This window comes from Podarcis melisellensis (assembly GCF_964234715.1).
Source record: "Podarcis melisellensis genome assembly, chromosome: 4".
Classification (NCBI taxonomy): Eukaryota; Metazoa; Chordata; class Lepidosauria; order Squamata; family Lacertidae; genus Podarcis; species Podarcis melisellensis.
In genome coordinates, this window is record NC_138531.1 from 99,673,585 (window position 1) to 99,688,882 (window position 15,298).

Consider the following 15,298-nt stretch of genomic DNA (forward strand, 5'->3'; position numbering starts at 1 on the left):
GGCCCTGATCTCATTTTTTGACAGAATTACAAGCAAGATGAATTTTAACAGGGAGAAATGTAAAGTATTGCACTGGGGCAAAAAAAATGAGAGGCATAAATACAAGATGGGTGACACCTGGCTTGAGAGCAGTACATGTGAAAAGGATCTAGGAGTCCTTTGTGGTTTGTGGTTGACATGACAAACTTGACATGAGCCAACAGTGTGACGCGGCAGCTAAAAAAGCCAATGCAATTCTGGGCTGCATCAATAGGAGTATAGCATCTAGATCAAGGGAAATAATAGTGGTCAAAGGCCTGGAAACGATGCCTTATGAGGAACGGCTAAGGGAGCTGGGCATGTTTAGCCTGGAGAAGAGGAGGTTAAGGGGGTGATATGATAGCCATGTTCAAATATATAAAAGGATGTCACATAGAGGAGGGAGAAAGGTTGTTTTCTGCTGCTCCAGAGATGTGGACACGGAGCAATGGATCCAAACTACAAGAAAGAAGATTCCACCTAAACATTAGGAAGAACTTCCTGACAGTAAGAGCTGTTCGACAGTGGAATTTGCTGCCAAGGAGTGTGGTGGAGTCTCCTTCTTTGGAGGTCTTTAAGCAGAGGCTTGACAACCATATGTCAGGAGTGCTCTGATGGTGTTTCCTGCTTGGCAGGGGGTTGGACTCCATGGCCCTTGGGGTCTCTTCCAACTCTATGATTCTATGATTCTTAGCTTCGTAACATCTAGAGGGCCTCAGTTTTTGCCCTCGGTGTTAGAGCCTGCTGGTGAATTTCTCCCACACTCGATTTCCCTCTCCTCATCTGCCTCCCTCCCTCCCTCCTTCCACCTTCCTGCGCATGAAAGCTCTGAGGCCTCCTACAAAGCAGAGCTGCTCCCAGACAATTTGGCGCCGCCAGAGCGACTGGAGCGTGCCCCTCGATGGCACCGGTGGCGCTGCCACTCTTTGCAATGTCCTCAATCTCTTTGAGGAAGCAGGCATTGTGCCGGCAATTACTGGGCCCCCCACGAAAGTATGCGCTAAATGTTTCTGCCGAATAGCTCCTCTGCCTATTAGGGAATTAATCTGTTTTGCTGTTGCTTTCCCTTTCATCGCTGCCTGCTTTTCCTCTTTTGTTTTAGGCTGTGGAGGAGAAAATTAAGGAAGGATGGAGAGAGGAGGGAGGGAGGGAGAAATAGCCCTGTGCTGCCCTGAGGTTTGCTCTGCTGTTGTCTAGCGCTGGGGTGAGGGACCTCAGGCTGCACCCCTCTCTTACCCAGCTTCACCCCCGGATAAATTTGTGGACTCTTGACAATGCCTCTCACTTGCCTGGTGTCAGGAGTGGGTCAGCAACAAATCACACGGCGTCAGTGAAGTTGGCTCTTTATTCAAGGAAACGAAGTCAACTCAGGAGGCCAGGCCTAGTGAGCGCAGCTACTCTTCCTGGTAGAACCTGCCCCTATGAGGCAGTTTGGGGGACTGAAGGTCCCTGCCTTCTGACAGATCTCTTGTCTCCTCCTCCCCTGGATCCTTCCCAAGCAATCTGAGACTCTGCCATCCCCTCTCTCTTTCTCTGCTCCTCCCTCTTTCATACCTTTTCTGGTTCTGGGAAATCAAGGGAGAGGGGAGCTGGTTGCAAGAGAGGGAGACATCATGGCTTCTTCACCAGCCTGCCGCATCTCTGCCTCTTGGCCCCACTCCTCACCAACCTCCATTTCTGAGTCTGCATTGCCCTCTGCCCCAGACTCTCCCCGCTCACTAAGCCCTGTTGCTTCTTCAGCCTCTGACGCCACTGCCTCCCAGTCTTCTCCTCCTTCTCCCTCTTACCACTCATCACTGTCCCACCAGCACTCCCTGGGCTCTGAGTCGTCTTCCCAGTCCATGACACCTACTATAAAAAGGTAGAATTTATGGCCCACCCACTTTTGACTTTGGCCGCATTCACCCCATGACATGTGGTCCCCGGAAGATTGCTCAGGAGACAGAGTGGCCCCAGGGCTTAAAAACATTGTCTCCATCCCTCTGCAAGCGGTTCTGCTCTGCAAGGGATGGTCTTGCGAACTTGAGAGGCAGCATGGATCAGGCCAATGGCTGTGATTCCTGCATTGCAGGGGGGTTAGACTAGATGACCCTCGGTGTCCCTTTCAACTCTATGTATCTGAAAGTGTCACAGTCAGGGAAGGGAAAGAGCCAGAAAGAGCTCTGATCCTGCGGTTTGCAAGTGCCTCCTTCCTTCCGATTAATGTCACTCCTGGATTTGAGCAAAAAAAAGCGCAAGGTTTTTTTTTTTAATCTCTTTTGGCCGGTTTCCATCCCTGACTTCCAGTGGCTACAGATGGAAGCCAAAAGCTGCTGCAGTGCCAAACTTCTCGGCTTATTGAATCAATAAAATAAAAAGCCTGGGGAAGAATAATGGCTAATCAATAATGGATTGAACGTGGGGCTGTTTCCTTCCTCTCTGCGTAAGCGGCCATCTGCCCTGAATTGGATTTGATATACTGCCGGCCTCAGTTGGTGGGCCAAGGGAAAAAGTGGTGTTGGGTCACAGCCTGGCTATTTAGCGTTTCCCTTAATATACTCAATGCCTGAGTGTGGATGGCGATTATTCGGAATACAATTCGGTGCCCAGAAAAAAAATGGGTTGTGCAACTGACATCTGGGTCCTTGGTATTATACAGGGTTTTCCAAAGTTGGGGCTCCAGCTGTTTTTGGACTACAACTCCCATCATCCCTAGCTAGCAGGAGCAGTGGGAAGCCCTGGTATAATATGTTCTTTCTCTGCGAAGCAGGAGAGACGGTAAAACCAGGTGGGAGGGCATTTACACTTGTCTGCCTGAAATGCTGAAGAATTGGTCCCACTTAATATAGAACGTCCTGAGCCAGATGGACCCGTCGTCTGACTCGGTGTAATGCTTCTTAAATTCATATGCAACATATAATCACATATCCGTGCAGAGTTTGTGCAGATGCACAAGGAAGTCAAATCCTGTTTTTGGGTTTCCCATAATGGGTATCTTGGGACGTGGCTGCCGCTGTGGTCTAAACCACTGAGACTCTTGGGCTTGCTGATTGGAAGGTCAGTGGTTCGAATCCCCACAACGGAGTGAGCTCCTGTTGCTGTGTGTCAGCTCCTGCCAACTTTGCAGTTCGAAAGCACACCAGTGCAAGTAGATAAATAGGTATCTCTGTGGCAGGAAGGTAAATGGTGTTTCCATGCGCTCTGGTTTTTGTCACAGTGTTCCGTTGCGCCAGAAGCGGTTTAGTAATGCTGGCCACATGACCCAGAAAGCTGTCTGTGAACAAACGCCAGCTCCCTTGGCCTGAAAGCAAGATGAGAGCCGCAACCCCATAGTCGCCTTTGACTGGATTTAACCGTCCAGGGTTCCTTTACCTTTCCCTTTAATCTGGTTATCCCCTGTGAGAACAGGATGCTGGACTAGATGGGCCAATGGCCTGATCCAGTAGGCTCTTTTTAGGTTTCTAAAGCCCCCCAATTTTGAATTCTGGTGCTGGAGGAGACTCTTGAGAGTCCCATGGACTGCAAGAAGATCAAAATGATCTGTTCTGAAGGAAATCAGCCCTGAGAGCTCACTGGAAGGGCAGATCCTGAAGCTGAGGCTCCAAGACTTTGGCCACCTCATGAGAAGAGAAGACTCCCTGGAAAAGACCCTGATGTTGGGAAAGATGGAGGGCACAAGGAGAAGGGGACGACAGAGGACCAGATGGTGGGACAGTGTTCTCGAAGCTACAAACATGAGTCTGACCAAACTGAGGGAGGCAGTGGAAGACAGGATGGCCTGGCATGCTCTGGTCCAGGGGGTCACAAAGAGTTGTGCTTGACTAAATGACTAAAGACAACACCCCCCCCCCAGGTGCCTCGTTCTTGTGCAAACAGATTTGGAAAAATGTGTAACTCTAACTTGGGCCTTCTGTTATACATAAACCCTGAAAGGCTCTCAACTAAATTTCCTGGGCCCTTGGACAGCTAAATGGAGCAAAGATCTGAAGGCCATTTCTGATGAAACACATGTCCGTTCACATGAATTTGCCAAACTGCATTTCGGACCTCCCCAACCTGGTTTCCCTCCAGATGTTTCGCACTACGACCGGTGCTTTTCTTCTCGAAAAAACGGTGCAGGTACAATGTCCCCTTGATAATTTTTTTAAAAACACTGACCATGACTCTGATCGGGCTCAGCCAATCCCAGCAGGATGAGAGCTGTAGTACAAAAACAGACAGAGCGCCCCAAGTTTTTCTATTTTTTAATTTTTATTTATTAGATTTATATACCATTAATGTTAACAATACTGCCCTTCATCAGAAGATCTCAGGGCAGTTCCCAAAATAAAGAAAGTTGGGGAAGGAGACTGAAAGGAACGCCTTCCGCTCAGGAGGGTGAGGAGAGAATTTGCTGCGGCAGAAAAGAGCGTTTGTTCGCGCTATCAATATCTGTTCACTGAGCAAACACTCTTTCCCATGAGTTTACCTAAGTGCTCAATGAGCAGAGCAGAAAAAGATAGCACAGCTGCTGTGAATTGGGACCGATTCACCTGGTATACAAAGCAAGCCGGCCGACCTGAGTTCACCTGCTCTGTTCGGCAGCGTTGGCACTTCAGAACTGGGCAGCGGTTTCCCCCATGTGTGCGCGCGGACGCATGTAGCACGTTCCACGCGTCAGGCTGAGCGGTTTGCGCTGGGAGAGCTTCTGCCACCAGGCACTGAATGCTTTCATCTCTCCCTGCGCTCATTAACATGCCCCAGCTTGCTTCACTCTCGCTCTCCCTGTAATGCAATAATCTGATGCTTGAAACTTCCTTATCATATTTGCTGGCTTTAAAGAGATTTCGGCTGCCAGAGGTTCGGGTGCTCTGCTTGATGTGCCTCATTTGCATAAGGTGGGAGGGACGACAGCAGGAGGAGGGAGGAGGGGGCACATTGAGAGGCCTGCAGGAGCATCAGTCCAGACAGCTCATTATCATCCGCTGAAGGCTTACATCACAGCCCCCAGCAAGAAAGGAGGGAAGAGAAACACTCACAGATAAGGAAAGCAGGCTGTCAGAGAAGCCACAGGAACCCCGTATGTGCCAAAGCCCTCCAGAGGCTCCTTGCCAGCCAGGATATGGTGTCAGCCACATGGGCCAATGCTATGAGCCACTACCACAGCTACGAGATGCATACCTGCTAGGGACAGGCTGGGCACAGGCATGGAGGAAGGGGGTGCAGTGGGGGCGGATCGCCCCGGGTGTCACCACTGAGGGGGGTGAAAAAATGCCGGGTGGCACTCACCAGTCGTACCTTGGAAGCCGGACGGCTTGGCTCCCGAACGAGTCGACTCCCAAATGATTGAAACCCAGAAGTGAGTGTTTCAGGACGCTCCTGCAGCCAATCGGAAGCTGCACTTTGGTTTTCGAACCATTCCGGGAGTCGAACGGGTTCCCAGAGCGCATTCTGCTTGAAAACCAAGGTACCACTGTATCTGAGTTTCTGACAGGCTCCACACTGTCACTGCAAGTACATCCCAGGGGCCCAGACCTGTGGTTGGTTGCGATTCATGTGCAGAACGGCCATACCTGAGCCTCAGCCGATTCCCTCCCCCCCCCGGGAGGCCTTTGGGCAGAGAAGTCTCCCCAGGTGCTCCAAAGGTGAGCCGCTGCCTCCTTCTTTCCTGTCCTCTCTTGACACCTCAATTTGTCTAATTAGTTAAGGCTCCGTTGTCAGCCTGCCTGGAAAGCAGCCTTGCTAATTTCCTCCTGAGCGCCAAACAAACAGAGGGAAACCCAGGGCTCTCAGCCGCAGCTAAGCTCGACCTGCCGCAGGAGACCATAAACTACTTTGGTCTGTTTGCACAGGTTCCCTTCCCCCCCAAAAAAAAATTCAGGCGAGAGATGCGGAAGCTCAGGACAAGCCGCGTGGAGAATCTTATTTGCTGTTCCGCAGTTTATGGTGCGTTTCAAACAACCGTGTCTGCAGCACGCTTAGCCGGCATCTGTCAGCAAGACCCAAATTGCCCCCACAATGTTTATTTCGAAGGGGGTTTTCTCTGGCGATTTGTTTTCAGCCTGATACATCAATATTAGGTCCTGTTTTCCGAAGTTGGGGTGGGGCGTTTTCTGAAAGCAGGGTCCCGTGGGGGGATGTTTGAATGAATCTTGCGGCTTTTGAGCTGACCTCATCAGATTTTGGAGACTTGTAACTTCGAGAGTTGGCAGCCTTTGCCTCGCCCTGGAGCCACGAGTCACTGAGCAAGAAAATGTCACAGTTGTGAATCATTATTAAAATCACAAAGCAGCAAGCGGTTGTCCTATAGGGTCAGATAATGTGTAGATACATTATCCAAAATTGGTCTGAAGTCCACATCATGATAACGGTTTCATAATATCTGGCATGGTGATATATCATAGAATCATGAATGTTTAGTCGGAATCTCCTTTCTTGTAACTTGAAGCCATGGGTTCGAGTCCTATCCCCCGGAGCAGCAGAAAAACAAGCTTGCTCCCTCTCCCATGGGACAGCCCTTCAGATATTTGAAGGTGGCTATCCTCTCAGTCTCCTTTTTCTAAGGCTAAACATAGCCAGCTCCTTCAACCATCCCTCACCAGCCTTGGTTTCCAGACCTTCAGTCATCTTGGTTGCCATCCTCTGTACACTTTCCAGCTTGTCAACATCCTTCTTAAATTGTGCTGCCCAGAATTGGACACAGTATTCCAGGTGTGGTCTGGCAAAGGCAGAATAGACTGGAAATATTACTTCCCTTGACCCGGACACACTATACTTCTGTGGATGCAGCCTAGAATAGCATTCACTTTTTTGCTGCTGCATCACACTGTTGGCTCATGTTGAGCTTGTGGTCCACCAAGACCCCTAGATCCTTTTCACATGTACTGCCAGGTGTCCCCCATCCTATATTTGTGCAGCTGGTTCTTTCTGCCCAGGTGCAGAATTTTAACCTTGTCCCTCTTGAAATTCATTTGGTTAGCTTGCGCCTGGTTCTCCAATCTGTTAAGGTCATTTCGAATTCTTATTCTGTCTTCTTCGAGCTTAGATACCCCTCCCAGCTTGGTGTCGCCTGCAGATTTAATGAGCATCCCCTCAATTCCTTCATCCAAGTCATTTATAAAGACGTTGAACAACAGCGGGCCCACGACAGAACCCGAATCACAATTAGTATGTGTTTGTGATTTAAAAAATTGCCAAACCTGTCAAACCGGTCATCGCTTAGCAACATAGAATTGCAGAGTTGGAAGGGACCCCAAGGGTCATCTAGTCCAACCCCCTGTGATGCTGGAATTTCAGTTAAAGCATCCAAGACCGATGGCCGTCCAACCTCTGCTTAAAAACCTCCAAGGAAGGAGAGTCCACAATCTTCCGAGGGAGACCGCTCCACTGCTTCTCTCATGATTTCTTCTGCCTCTGTTGCTCTGTACTATAAAATAACAGTTGTAATATTTTGATGTATTTTTAATTTTTGTTGGAAGCTGCCCAGAGTGGCTGGGGAAACCCAGCCAGATGGGTGGGGTACAAATAAATTATTATTAGTAAGGTAAAGGTACCCTTCCTGTACGGGCCAGTCTTGACAGACTCTGGGGTTGTGCGCCCATCTCACTTAAGAGGCCAGGGGCCAGCGCTGTCCAGAGACACTTCCGGGTCACGTGGCCAGCGTGACAAAGCTGCATCTGGTGAGCCAGTGCAGCACACGGAAATGCCGTTTACCTTCCCGCTAGTAAGCGGTCCCTATTTATCTACTTGCACCTGGGGGTGCTTTCGAACTGCTAGGTTGGCAGGCGCTGGAACCGAACGACGGGAGCGCACCCCGCCGCGGGGATTCGAACCACCGACCTTTCGATCGGCAAGCCCTAGGCACTGAGGCTTTAACCCACAGCGCCACCTGCATCCCTGCCAAAATTATTATTATTATATGTTAAATGTAAGTAAAATGTATCAGCTTTAAACTACTAAATACTAGAAGTTGCCAGTAAATTAACCCATTCGCCTCTACATAGTTCCATCCTTATTTCAGGCATCGTGTTATCTCAGTACATCACAATGTTTAGCTGGTGAAAACCAGACATTGCTCAATCCTAGATCCACCTCATGGGAGGGCTGGGTTCAGGAATACCAAAGAAGAATCTCAATAACTCTAGAATGATCAGTTGCAGAGCTTTATTAAAAGAAGGTGTAGACTTCCAGCAAATCAGCCTGCCGGGTCTCCCAGCCTTTGCAGACACGGGACGGACACCGCAGCAAGGAGATGGCTTGTCCGCAACCAAGCTAGCATGCATTTATGCACAAAGCAGCGTACGTCTGTTTGCCCAGGCCCTCCCCTCCCAACTGGCCGGTGAGGCCATAGGTGGCAGCTGTCCAGAACTTCTCCCCTCTCTGGGCCTCGAGCCCAGCATCCCAAGGCCTACCGAGAAGCGCCGCATCAAAGCCAGCCAATTAGCATACATCAAAGCAAGTGAATGCATAAGCACGTATGAGCTAACTTGTGCAACAACGGCCAATTAGTTTGGGGTTATCTTGACTGCCAAGATGGCGTCTGTAGACCTTCCGGAATGTTTCTCCTTTGGCTCAGCAGAACCGGAAGGATGATGGACCAAGGTCACTGTGATGGCCTGGGAATCGGATTCAGAGGCTGAACCTGAGGAATCCCAGCCTGCACAGGATTCCCCGCCTCCAGGACCAGCTGAGCTGGGGCTGGGGCATGAGCCCGAAGGGTCCTCACCTGTGCTGGATCCTCAGGTGCAGGCACCAGCTGAGTCTGCTCGGGCTCCTGAGGTGATGGAGGACCCATTGCCTGCAGGTGCTCCACTCTCAGCCCCATCAGAGGAAGAGGAGGTTGCCTCTGGGTCCAGTGACCCTCCAGCCTCTCCTGAGCTGCAGAGGCTCAGGGCAGAGAGGTGGAGGGAACTAAGTTCCCGCAGGAGGTGTGCTCACCTCCAGGCCAGGAAGGTGAGTCACCTGTGGACCGGGGCCGCCCTGTGCCTTGGGGCAGATAAAAGCCAGTCGGCCCCAGTCCCAGGTTGCGGGAGCAACATTGTTAGTAACCTGATCCTGCCTACACCCTGTCCTGCTCTTCTGCCAGAGTTCCTGACCACACCCGACTCCCTGCCTTGGACCCATCTTCAGCCTTGACGGACAGCCTCCATACTACACCCTTGACCTCAGACTGGACTCGGACCACGCTGCACGGTAACCTCCCGGGACCAGCACAGTCACAGAGGCTCAGATGCAAAAGATAAAATGGACAAGGAAATAACAACATAAGGAAAGCCTGATGGATTGGACCAGTGGCCTCTCCAGCCCAGCATCCTATTCTCACAGCAGCTACCCAGATGCCCGTTGTGGACAGCCCACAAGCTCAAGAGCCCTCTCCCCTCCTCTGATTTCCTGCAGAGCGAAGAAATGGTCCAAGGCCTGGAAACGATGCCTTATGAGGAACGGCTAAGGGAGCTGGGCATGTTTAGCCTGGAGAAGAGGAGGTTAAGGGGTGATATGATAGCCATGTTCAAATATATAAAAGGATGTCACATAGAGGAGGGAGAAAGGTTGTTTTCTGCTGCTCCAGAGAAGCGGACACGGAGCAATGGATCCAAACTACAAGAAAGAAGATTCCACCTAAACATTAGGAAGAACTTCCTGACAGTAAGAGCTGTTTGACAGTGGAATTTGCTGCCAAGGAGTGTGGTGGAGTCTCCTTCTTTGGAGGTCTTTAAGCAGAGGCTTGACAACCATATGTCAGGAGTGCTCTGATGGTGTTTCCTGCTTGGCAGGGGGTTGGACTCGATGGCCCTTGTGGTCTCTTCCAACTCTATGATTCGATGAAGAACATTGCCATCCTAGCTAGTAGCCATTGATAGACCTCTCCATGAATTTGTCTAGTCCTCTTTTAAAGCCATTCTTTACGTTCTTGGCTTGCCATCTGCATGCGGCGCATATTTTGGAGGCAGCCATGCTTCTGAATCACAGTTGCTGGAAGCCACAGGAGGGGAGAGTTACTCTTGTGCTTGAATCCTGCTTGAAGGTTTGCCATGGGGGCACCCGGTTGGCCACTGGGAAAACAGGATGGATTGCCTAGATGGACCATTGGCCTTATGTTCTATGATTCTTATGACCAGACCCTGGACTCCTTGAAGGATCAGCTTGAACCCTTGGAGCCCAGATGGAGCCCAGGGCTACAGAGGATGTTGTTGGCCTTTTAATGGGCCACATGCAATATTCAGGGGGTGGAGCCTCTTGTCAATGAATCTGTAGGCTCTAAAGATCTGCCACTTGGCCCAGGACATCGCTGAGACAACTCGCATCTTCTGCCTCAGCAGTAGGGGTGCTAACCATGGTCCTGAAACCTACACCATGGCCCCTCTCCAAGGTGCTGATCCTCACATTGTCTAGCCCAATGGTGGAGAACCTATGGTGCGCATGCCAGAAGAGGCGCTTAGAGCCCTCTCTCTGTGCACACGCGCCGTCGCCCCAGCACAAAGCCGGCAGAAGGCGAGGGCAGCTCATCAAGTCCTCAGCTCAACTTGTGACAGAGTAGAAGCACCTTGGATGGGGCGTCGGGGTGTGTGTGCAAAACAGAGCCACAACCCCCAGGGCGTGCATTTTTCCTTGGGGAGCCTCCACTGTGTGGGGGAGGGTGCAGCGCTCTACACGCACTCAGAGGCACACTGCTGCCTTGGTGGGCCACCGAGAGTTCCGAGCAGCCACCTTCCTCCTCCTGCTGCTGCGAGACTAAGGCTTTACACACCCTCTGGCCAGGGCCAATGGGAGGTGCCAGGCAGGGCGTGTCACACGGGAGCTGGCAGGGGAGGACGGCATCGCTGGCGAGCCTCAAGAAGCCACTTTGTTCCAGTGCCGGGTAGCCAGGCAGGGCCGCCTCCGTCCCGTCCTCGTCGTCCCTCACCCCTCACTTGCATTTTTGGAGGACTCTCCCTGCTGCAGCCCCCCCACACAAACTCTGAGACAAGCCTACCAAAATTTCTCTGTGCATCTGTTGACTCTCTTGGAAGGTGCTGGACTCTCCTTCCTTGGGGGTTTTTAAGAAGAGATTTGATGGCCAGCTGTTGGGTATTCTTTAGCTGAGGTTCTTTCTTTCTTTCTTAGTTTTAAAAATTAAATTTTATTAGTTTTTTAACATATCGTTTTCAACAATAATTAAACATACTTTTGTTTCTTATACAATTTTTTTGACATCCATCAACCACATCTAAAATTTCCCAACCTATTCACTGAATTTACGTTTCTTACTTTCACTATTACATTTAAATCTCATAAGTAATATCTCTATTCTTTCTCTACTTTGCAATGTTTCATATATTCCTCCTTACAATTGCTCTTCAAATAGTTCATATATTTCTTCCAATCTTCTGTGAATCTCTGGTCCCGCAGGTTTCAAATCCTTCCTGTCATTTTGTTCAATTCTGCATACTCCCTTAATTCCGTCTGCCGTTCTTCTTTCGTCAGAATTTCTTCTTGCTTCCATTTCTGGGCTAACAATACTCTTGCCGCTGTTGTTGCGTATAAAAACAATTTAACATCTCGTCTATTAATGTCCTCACCTATAATACCAAGTAAAAATGCTTCTGGTTTTTAAAAAAACGTATATTTCAACATCTTTTTCATCTCCTTATATGACGCTGCACTTCTATGATTCTGTCTCTGATCACATCTGGCTGCAAAAGAGGAGGGAGAGAACTTACTTCATATTCTCCAGAGTTTTCCCCTGAAATCTCACCCCCAGGCCAAGTCCTGATACGCCTTGTGTCAATTTGCGTTGCAGGGAGTTGGCTAGTCGCTATTCCTACATGGCAGGGGGGTTGGACTAGATGACCCTTAGGGTCCCTTCCAGCTCTACAATGCCAAGATTCTAAGTGATGCCCTGCCAGATGCCATATCACCATGCTTTTTCCTGCAAAAACAGCACTCTCGGGGACAAACTAAACATTTGGGAGCGTTTCCTCCCGAGATTTCAGAGGAATACTTTCCATCGGGAAATCTTAATAGGGTTAGCAGGACTTCAAAGCACGAACAGGGTTCCCACCCCCTTCACCTGGGAGCCAGACCCCCTCCCCACCTGTTGGATTGAAAGTAAAGGACTACCAGCCCTTCTGCCCTGGTGCCTCTTATCTTATAAAGTCTGGTGCTTCAGCGAGGATGAGTGTCTGGCTGTTAGTTCTGCGATAAGGGGCTCTGTGAAGCATCTGCAACCTCCTTTTATAGATTTCTGGTTTGTAACGAGCTGCTTAAGACGATAGCTGCTGGTGGATATTAAGAAGGCTTTAGCGAAGGTGGAGAAAGGATTTAAGGTACATAGATAAGGATGCAGAGACCAGTTGCCACACAGGCTGCGAAGGCTTTGAAGTCCTGCTCTTGGAAAATGGACAACGTGTTAAAAGATGAGTTTCTGCAAGAAGAGGGGGAGAGAGAGGAGCGCAGAGGGGCAATGCCTGCACATCGCAAGAATAAGGCTTTGTTTCCAGTAGTATTGCCTGGCTTATTGGCCGTCTTAACAGGGCGATGCAGCAGCAATAAAAGCTAATGCTATTCTCGGCTGCGTCCACAGAAATCTGGAGTCCTAATCGAGGGAAGTGATAGTCCTGTTCTATTCTGCCTTGGTCAGACCACACCTGGAGTCCTGTGTCCAGTTCTGGGTACCACAGTTTAAGAAAGCCACTCTCGGCTGTGTCACCCCCTGGCCAGCCAATCGGCTGGCTCTGGGGGCATGGCCTGCCCTATTTAAGGCAGGCGCAGCTGGGAATCTCCTTCTTTTGCCGCCTACCAGCTGTTCCTGTTTTCCCACCCTCCCACCCTATAAGGTTCTTGTTGCTTGACCTTGCTATGGACTTTGGTTGGTCACCGTTGAGGGGCCTGATAGGAATTTTTCTGCTTGGCAAATTGGCACCAGCCACTTGGTTTTCGCCTGCCTCGTAGCAAACCGTCACAACTTTCTGGGTATTGGCGGTTAGGCATTGGTATAGTTCTGTAGATGGAAGAGGGGAGGTAGCGCCGTCACCTGCCCCACATATTGAAGGGTAGTCCATTAAAGGATTCTGGGGGGCGTGGCCCTGTCCGAAGCATAGGGAGGTGAGGGCCAAAGGCATGCCCCCCATCGGTGACCCTGGGGGAGTTCCTAGTTGATGTGCATCAGCAGGACTCCCCCTACTGGTGGTTAACCCTTCCTGGACTTGAAGCGGACAGGTTGAAGCCGGATATAGTGCCTAAGCCAAAACCGCTCATCACCTGTAACCAATAAAGTTGTGGCCTTATTTAGCCCATTAACCTTAATAATTGTGTCATGTGTCATTATTTCCACTGGCGGGGGTGGGGGGGACTCGCCACACAAGGATATTGACAAGCTGGAAGGTGGTGGGCAGAGGAGGGTGAGCAAGATGATCCAGTATCTGGAAACCAAGCCTTGTGAGGAGTAGTTCAAGGAACTGGGAAAGAGGAGACTGAGAGGAGATATGATGGCCACCTCCTAATATCTAAAGGGTTGCCACATAGATGGAGCAAGCTGGTTTTTCTCCTGTTCTGGAGGATTCTAGTGGCGAGAAAGGAGATTCTGATTAAACGCTAGGAAGAACTTTCTGGCCGTAAGAGCTGTTTGACAGTGGGAGAGGGTTGCTGGGTTCGAATCCCGCTTGCAGGGGTTCCCTGTAATGGGCACCTGGTTGGCCACTGTGAGAACAGGACGCTGGACAAGATGGGCCTCCCTGGGCCTGATCCAGCTGGCCTTTCTTAAGTTTGGATGTTCTGAGCTCCCGTCAGGGTCGTGGGTTCGATCCTCGCATTGGGCAAAAGTTTCCTGCCTTGCAAGGGTTTGGACCAGATAACCATTCCGACTCTACAATTCTATGAGAATGCCACGCACTGGATCCGCACCCCTTCCCCAAATTGGCCCCCCTGCCAAAATGGTACTGGGTCTCTCCCCTGTTCCCCATCCTTGCCCTCAGATGCCTCTGTCTCGATGCTAATTTGCATGGCGAAGAGCTTCCCTTAATGAGCTCCCTGGTAGGGAAACAGCTGCGGCTGTCATAGCAACTGCCAGGCTTTGACATCCCTCCCTGGGAGGAGTCTCAGCAGGTGTTTTGGGGGAGATCCCCCCCTCCCTGCCTCTGCTCTTCCCCCAATTCATCCATCTCCCCTTTTCGGCCAGGTATGGGGTGTGTGTGGCTGTCTCTGTTGGGGGGGGGGGGTTCCAGATGGGAAGAGAGAGTCCCCTTGCCTTGCTGGGCACCCAAGCTCATTAGCGTCTTTTATTTCCTCGGGAGGTCGCGCTAATGATTTACTCAAGTCGCTCTGATTCAAATTTGGGGAGAGGAGAGCGCCGCGCAAGAGAGAGAGGGAGCACGGCAATGAAAAATTCATGGGACCATAATTAAAACATGACAGCCCGCAAGGTGTCTACAGATTTGCCGGGGACGTGTGATGTCAATGGGGGGAGGGGAAGCAATGCTTTATTGCAAATAATTTGTTGTTGTTTAGTCGTTTAGTTGTGTCCAACTCTTTGTGACCCCCTGGACCAGAGCATGCCAGGCACGCCTGTCTTCCACTGCCTCCCGCAGTTTGGTCAAACTCATGCTGGTAGCTTCGAGAACACTGTCCAACCATTTCGTCCTCTGTCGTCCCCTTCTCCCTGTGCCCTCCATCTTTCCCAACATCAGGGTCTTTTCCAGGGAGTCTTCTCTTCTCATGAGGTGGCCAAAGTCTTGGAGCCTCAGCTTCAGGATCTGTCCTTCCAGTGAGCACTCAGGGCTGATTTCCTTCAGAATGGAGAGGTTTGATCTTCTTGCAGTCCATGGGACTCTCAAGAGTCTCCTCCAGCACCAGAATTCAAAAGCATCCGTTCTTTGGCGATCAGCCTTCTTTATGGTCCAGCTCTCACTTCCATAAATCACTACTGGGAAACCCATGGCTTTAACTATACGGACCTTTGTTGGCAAGGTGATGTCTCAAGTTACAAGAAAGGAGTTTCTGAATAAACATCAGGAAGAGCTTTCTGACAGTAAGAGCTGTTCAGTGGTGGAATCTCCCTCCAGAGATTGCGGACTCTCCTTCCTTGGAAGTGTTTAGACAAAGCTTGGATGGCCATCTGTCAGGGATGCTTTGGCTGAGATTCCTGTATTGCAGGGGGGTTGGACTAGATGACCCTCGGGGTCCCTTCCAACTCTACAATTCTGTGATTCTATGAGCCCAGTACAGAAGGTGCTAAGAAGATGGCAGGCCGGGAGGAGGAGGGGTTCATCTGAGGCAGAGAACTGGCAGAGGAAAGGGCTGTGGTTCAGTGGCAAAGCCTCTGTTTCAGATGCAAGAGGTCCCAGAT

At 50.4% G+C, this 15,298-nt stretch overlaps 1 protein-coding gene across 1 annotated transcript in view; it reads left to right on the top strand.

Annotated features, from left to right (window-relative positions):
- Window positions 1–15,298, top strand: part of ARRB1 (arrestin beta 1) — a 118,134-nt gene that overhangs the window by 47,389 nt on the left and 55,447 nt on the right. The window lies entirely within an intron of this gene.